This window comes from Bos indicus, chromosome X (genome assembly GCF_029378745.1).
Source record: "Bos indicus isolate NIAB-ARS_2022 breed Sahiwal x Tharparkar chromosome X, NIAB-ARS_B.indTharparkar_mat_pri_1.0, whole genome shotgun sequence".
NCBI classification, from domain to species: domain Eukaryota; kingdom Metazoa; phylum Chordata; class Mammalia; order Artiodactyla; family Bovidae; genus Bos; species Bos indicus.
Window position 1 is genome coordinate 134,979,600 of NC_091789.1, and position 7,424 is coordinate 134,987,023.

Here is a 7,424-nt window from a genome sequence, read left to right on the forward strand (position 1 = left end):
TCTGATTATTATAATATGATTTTACAAGCTGCCAAGAACCTAATCCTTAGGCATAGTACAAAATCTAAAACTGAGATCTAAAACTGCAACTTATCTAAAATAATTTAAAGCAGTCTTAAACAAAAAAAACAATAATGTATTCATCCATATGTTTTGTTAACTAACTTCCAGAAACCAAAGTTGTTACTTTCAAAATCACTACTTTCCTCTAAATCAAATAGGTCAGAAAGCACTTGATTTGTTAATATTTGATATCAGGCCTTTCTCTTAGGAAAGAATGCAAAATAACAACAGAATACCACAATCATAGCAATTAAACGGGTGTTTTTTTTTAAGTAAAATTATTTCAAGCCAGTTATGACTGAATTTACAGTAAACTATTATTATCAGAGTAATGCTGTGTCCTTTCTGTTTGTTATTAAAAATCCAAATACAACCCACCAAAGAGGAATTGATTTACCTGCCTGGCAATTGTAAGGATCACTTTCCATAGAGAAATGTTCATCTAAAAGCAATGAAAGTTTGTTTCCAAAACACTTTACCTACAACCAAACCATTGCATTCCCCTATCATGTGTACCTAAAAAATAACATCCCCAAGCTATCCTATCAGCAGTGTCCATCTATACGTGCAAAACAGGCAGCAAAGAGAGCACCTGGGAACCAAAGGGGTAGAATTCCACCCTTCCAGTACAACTTGTTCCCAAGGGAGCTTTAATTCTTCTGGCTACCCTTGAGGGTAATTTTAAAAAACAACAACAACCAAAAAAAAAACCAAAAAAAAAAAAAAAAAAAAAAACGATGCAGGCAGGAAAAAGCAGCTACAGTACCTTGCAGGTTAAAATATTTCTAAATCCCTCAACAATCCAGTCTGAAGTAATGCAAAAGGTAGACAATGCGTTTGCATACCTGAATTTAATGAAGCCTGCTCTCCAGCATGCACTGTAGGCATGGATCTCTCAAGGGGGATTAGAGCTCAAACAATAAAATGCACAAGGTTATTGGCTTAAAATCAAGAAAACCAATTATTTTGTCCTTGGTCTTAAATCCTAAAGGAATTTTTTCTTGCCCAACAAAAATTATATTATTTTTACCTTGATTTCTTATTCCTGTTTTCCAACATATCACTAAGAGTGCTGTATTTTATTTACTGGTTTAAAAAAGATCAAAACAGAATCAAATTAAAACCACAAAGACAAGATAATGGATGGCACTTGCAGTACTACCTTTTATATTCTTCTATGTATTATGTTTAGGCAAAACTTTTGAATATACAAAAAGTACTAAGAAATTGTAATACATATAAGAAGATATTTTTTAAAGACATATCTTTTAAAATCTACATAATTTAGTTTATCAGTGCCTGATGATAAAAGGATCTAGGTGGAAGCAAGTAAATAAGGTTAAAAAAAACGCACGTTGGTGGGTGAGATCTTTTTGGGGTAATGGAAATTTTCCAAAATTGGATTGCAGTGATGGTTATACAGCTCCATAAATCTAAAAAAAAAAAAAAACAAAAAATCATTGAACGGTACTCTTAAACTCTTAAAACATGAATTTTATGGTATGTAACGTATACCTCGATAAAACTATTAAAAATGCATATTTAAAATCCGTACTTGCTAAAGAAATCCACAACGTTTATGTGTAGGTTCCATCTTGGTAGAACAACTGTCCTTCCTGCTTTGGGTGAGGTGATTTCCAGCCCTGAGGTTCTACAATATTCATAGCTCCTTTCTAACTTTAATAACCATCAAAAGTGATTCTCAATGACAGAATAAGATGTTAAGTAAGTCCCTTTCCTCCCTAACATTGACCTGTGAGGGTTCCTTTGAGCTAAGCAACTGCAGCTCTCTTAAGGATGGGTCTTGCTTAAACACACACACACATACACACACACACAACTTTAACAGAAAATTCTACTTTCAAGTAGAAAAATTTTTTTCAGACTCGCAACTCCTACATACTGTTAACCAACATCAATAACATATCTCTGTAGACTTCACCTCCAAATTTTGTTTCACTGACATCATTACAGTTACAGAAGAGACACCTATTTGCAGATTGTAATGGCTGCCATTTTACTTCAAAAGTGTATCTATGGCTGATTCTTGTTGATGTCTTACAGGAAACAACAAAATTCTGTTAAGCAATTATCCTTCAATTAAAAAATAAAGTGGCAAAAAAAGTGTATCTAAACCACAAAACTAAATTCACAGAATAACTTCACAGCCTTTATTACTGTAGCAAATTTAATCAAAGTCAGTCAAAAGTTAAAATGGAACATGAATTATGTACAACCTTCATTTATGAGAAACAGAATTAACGACCCTCTGAGAAAAGTCTGAACTTGCAGTCGTCCTAATCCATCAGTACCAATGGAGCTGAGTCCAGCCTCCCATGTGACTAAAGGTCAGAAAGCCTTGCCAATGTAGCCTATGAACTCCAGGAAGCATATTTATACCTTGAGTAACCACCCCAGGAGCAGCAGGAGCTCAAAACATGTTTGGGAAATCGGATTCCTCAAGAGAAGAAGAAAGCATAGGTTTGAAGAGCACACCTTCAAGTCAGACCGGTTTCAATGGAAGTTTTGCCTCAGCTGCTGACTAGCTGGGTAATCTGGGTAAAATATTTTCTCTCCCTCAGCCCATTTGGTCAAGTGTACCACAGGATATAAGAAAAATATCTACTTCATAGGAATGTTATGAGAACACACATACACACATATTACTATATCCATGCAAAAAAAGTATTTGCCATAGTACCTAGTATTCAGTAAGGCTCAATAAATAGAATATTAGAATTTAATTATTATAGAGAAGACTGCCGAACAGAGAAACCACACCCCAAATTTGATCCTAATTAGAACTATCTCAGACACAAATGTTTCTAAGAGCTTAATTCAAAATGCTGACAATCAATTCCAAAGACCTGAAATGGGCTAAGTCCTTTAACCTAATGCATAAAAATAAATTTCTGTTAATTCCCAAATCGGAATTCTCTAAATGTTATCAGACTCTTCAGGTGGAAGGTCCTCACTCACAGCTTTCATTTCCCACTGACAGAACTGTACCCAGGTTCACGCGGCAGTATTAAGAAGTAATTGTACAAAGGCGAATGGGAAATGAGGCCACATCTTTGAATAATCCACTCTTCCAAGCACTGATCTATAGAAAGGAAACATTCTAGAAACGATCAAGAATTTAAATCCAAACACTAAAGTGATGCATCCCCAACAAAATAGTTCTAATGCTGAGTTTAAGACTGAAAGTAAATTGGAAAACCCTCCCAAACAGAAAAATATAATCTTTTAATTACATTATTTTCTCAAGTTGAAATATGTGACCCAACTGCTTCCATCATCAGATATTCAAGAATCTTTGAGGTTCTGTCTCCATCAAGAAATTCGATGTTGCCAGAAATTAAAACTTCAGAATCTAAAATTCTAAATTTCAAGTTCTGAGTAAACAGTCTTTTCTATTTAAAAGTGACTTAATACTTCAAATTCTGCTATTCTTGTAAAATTAACGGTTACCTAAAGGATTCCCCTCACATTTGGAATTTAAGTATGTGGATTCGTTTGTTCTTAAATGCCTTCTGCTATTATCTGACATCAATCTATTACATGATAAAGTCATATTGCCACACTAACAGCCAAAAATGAAGTACTGATACTTTGTTAACATACTTGCTAATATCCACTAGAAATAAAGCAGATAACCACCAAAGTTATCAAGCTAAAAAGGTGGATTTTTAACAGACACACTGAAGAAGGCTTCTTTTCTCTGCTCACCTCCTTACAAATTCCTACAGCCATATTCTCAGATACAATGGAATTTTCTATCACAAAGTAAATTGAAACATAAATCATAATGAAAGGTTAAATTTCTGCAACAGAAGCCACTGTCATTTCCAACAATGCAACTATTGTTGAAAGAGTTTCTCGCAGATTCTTAGACACAGTGATGAAGCAAGGCTGGGGGGTTGGGGGGGAGGCATACTTGAAGGGATTTCTCCATCTCTGTATTTCGGTTTACAATGTAACAATACCGCACCTTCAAAGTAGAAATACCAAGTAAAATCTGGTTCTCATTAAATGCAGCATATCTGGAACAGAATACATCTGATTCGCAATCAGTCAACCTTCTATTACTCATCTGTGCGAGATGGCCCTGCAATTTCCCTCAATGGGAACCTTTTCTTTTAAAACCCCAGGGAATACTGTGGATGCCACACTCTGATTTAAATGACTCCTAGAAAATTACAATGAAAATAATGGCACGTTTAGCGCAAGGAACTTGCATAAGTAAAAAAATAAAATAAAAAAACCTGAGATAAAGGGGTAAAAAACCCCTACCACAAGCCCCTCAATCAGGAATAAATTATAAATCTGAACAGGAGAAAAAAGGAATCCTCTCTAGAGAAAGAAGGCTTATGTCTAATTATTTTTTTAATATACCAAATTTTGTTGTTGTTGTTGTTTTTAAAAAAAACTAGGCTCAGAAAACTTCCCAAATAAGCAAAATCAGAATACTGAAGTGCTTTCTATATATATATCAAATAAATCCTTGCATTGATTAGGTTAGAAGGCCAGACAACTCAAAGGGATTTGACACTTTCTCCAACTGAAGACTCTCCAACCCCTCTGAAATGGTAGATTATTTAACACTTGTGATTATTAACTTTATTCAGCATTCCTCTTTTGGAGCTCTATTATTTCCAAACCGAATTTTTTTCTCCTAATTAGGTTTCCTTGTACTTGTGAAATGCTCAGCATACACTGTGCTGGAAGCTTTAGTTCTACAGCTTCTCTCTTCCCGCTCCTTACCCCCCTCACCCACCCCCCACCCTCCTGAAAAAAAAAAAAAGGTTTCCTTCCCAAATGTTCTCTTCTCTGCATTTGTCAACAGAAACACCCACTGGCGGTGTCAAACTGGTAATACTGCTGCAGGCTTCCTTACTCCCGATCCAGAGTCAACGGCCAAAAATGCTCAAACCTAAAATAGTACTTTTATTATAGAAATGTAAAGGATTGCTAAGGTACTCAACTACCATGTTCTCAAAAAGAGGCACACCTTTTTTAAAAATTATTCTTAATGGACCCTAACTGGATTGTTAAATATAAGATTATACTACCCCCCCTTCAACATTAAATATACAGGGACAAGTAAACATAGGTTCTTCGCATTTTATGACACTTAAAGAAATTAAAAACAAATTTACATCTAAATGTCATTCACCTGTAATTTCGAATAGCCTCGGTAAAGATGCTTTTTTTGGTAACCCTACAGCAAGAGGAACAACCTGGAAATATTCCAGCAGATGCTACCTAAAAGGATAATTCTATTCTATACATATTGATATTTATGTCTGCTGTTTCGGTCAAATGCCCCTGGGCAAATTAATCTGTGTAATCCTTTACATTAACTACATAAACCATTACATCCAAACAAACCTAATTCAGATGCATGGAAAGAAATTATTCCGTTTCTGCGATACTTTCTAAAATCAGCTTAAATTTCAATCAACAGAACACTGATCTGCAACTATTTAAATATCACAGCATCCGTCTAATCTCACTGTGGAGATACTAAGGTCAGGCTTTTCTTTTTCAGGCATCTGTGCTTTAACACTCAAGTGAAGCGAAAAACAAAACCCTCAAGGAAGATCTGCCTTTACACTGAAAATGTTCAGGTTATTTTTTCCCCCAACGTGGGCACAGAACGTGTCAATGCGAGCAGAACCTGTTCGTTCTGGGAAATGGTTCCAAACCCTAGGATTTAAATTTCTATGAGGGTCCAAAGGGTACGAAGGTCTGGGAAGGGGCCAGTTTCTGCTTCTCCCCACTATGCTAGTCTTGAACTTCGTAACGACGCCTGAAACTTGTTCGGGGGAAGGTAGAGGAGCCGCGGGGCAGGCGGAGGGTCGCTAGCCCACCCTCGCAGGCAGCCAAGGTCAGCAGGGCCGGGGCCAAGCTCGCAGTCCCCGGCGGGTCCCGAACTCCCACGGAACTCGAGAGGGGGGCTCTGGCGCTCAGGCTCCTCCTCAGCGCCGGCGGGAAGGGGCTTCCCTCGCCGCAAGCCCGGGGGAGCGCGTGCCGCGGGGGCGATGGGGCGGGGATGCCGCAGACCGGCCGCTCAGAGGAGCCCCGCGAGACGGCCTCGACCCGCCGCCCCTCCTCATACCCTCCCGTCTCCCTACACCCCAAAACACAGCCCTAGCCCCTCGGTGGGGAAGCCCTTCCAGCGGCGCAATGGGGCGCTGAGGAGGAACCACTCTAGACTGGGGTGCCCTCGCCGCGTCGCCCTGTTCTGAGCGGACCCGCGCCACCGCCCCTTCTCACGTCTGCCCGGGGGGACCGGGTGGGTCTCCTCTCTCAGGAGAAGCTGGGTGGGCACGGGGCCGATGTAAGGACAAGGAGGCTTGGCGAGCGGGTGGCAACGAGACTACTCACCCCGCCGAGTTCCCCACCTCCAGCCGGGGACCCCACAGCTCCTGAGGCCGCCGTCACCGCTTTACCTTCCCCAGCGGCAGCGACAACTAATCGAAGCCCTCGACCCCGCCCTCTCGCTCAGGCAACGCGCAGCCTAATTTGCTAACTGCCCCGCCCCAACCGTCCAATTCGGACCAATGGAGAAGCGTCTCAGACTCTGACAGGTTCCCTCCTCCGTCCCGCCCACTTCTGATTGGAACCAATAAGGAGAGAGCGCTCGTCCTCGGTCTCGGGCTCGTGCGCCCCGCCTGCACGGCTCGTGCTCTGGTCCCCAAAGCAGTAGACTGCTGGTTCCCCGTATAAGCTCGTCTGCGCGCGTACGCGCGCGCCGCGCCTCCTCGCGCGCCACGTTTGGTTGCCCCGCCAGGCCCTAGCAACCTGGGCTGAGCGGCTGGGAGGGGCGGGACCGAGCCGCAAGCTGACGAAGGGAGGAGGAGATGAGGGGGAAGATCGTGACTGAGAAAGGGGCGGCTGCGGGGGTGGGGGGCCGAGGAGGCCCGGGAATCCGCCTGTCACTGCGGAAAAACAGGGGGAATCCTGCCTGCAGCGCAGTTATCCTGGCCTCCCTCCGTAGGGACACGTGCGGGGGGAGGGAGGGATCGGAGAAGAGAGGGTAGAGCACATTTGGGGCGGAAACCGAGGCACTGCTTGGAAATAAAGGATGGAGGATGGTTTATCTCCGTTGTTGGTAAAAATCATATCGAAATCCATTGCTGCTGGTGCCCAACTGTTGCAGCTGCCCGTGCTCACACACACACATTCACACATACGCTCGTCCATCAGCCTGCGATCCCTTGGGTGATTTAGGTGCAAAGAACTAGTAGCCTGAGGATTCCTTCCACAGCAGATGGATACATGCAAACGGCTGTTGCGGCGGCAGCAACTAACCCACAGTTCTGCTTCGGTCCAGTGCTCAGTCACACAAGATTCCC

The 7,424-nt window shown here is 41.6% G+C and overlaps 1 protein-coding gene across 3 annotated transcripts in view; it reads right to left on the reverse strand.

Annotated features, from left to right (window-relative positions):
- The window catches only part of CDKL5 (cyclin dependent kinase like 5), a 178,702-nt gene extending 172,149 nt beyond the window's left edge, over positions 1 to 6,553 (reverse strand). For 2 of the 3 annotated variants that reach the window (XM_070784566.1, XM_070784563.1), the window contains exons 1-2: positions 6,454 to 6,553; positions 1,418 to 1,496 (exon numbers count right to left, since the gene is read on the reverse strand). The gene's annotated coding sequence lies outside the window, so the exon portion shown is untranslated. The remainder of the gene's footprint in view (positions 1 to 1,417; positions 1,497 to 6,453) is intronic. The other variant, XM_070784564.1, reaches the window with a different exon arrangement.
- Positions 6,554 to 7,424: the final 871 nt, after the last annotated feature.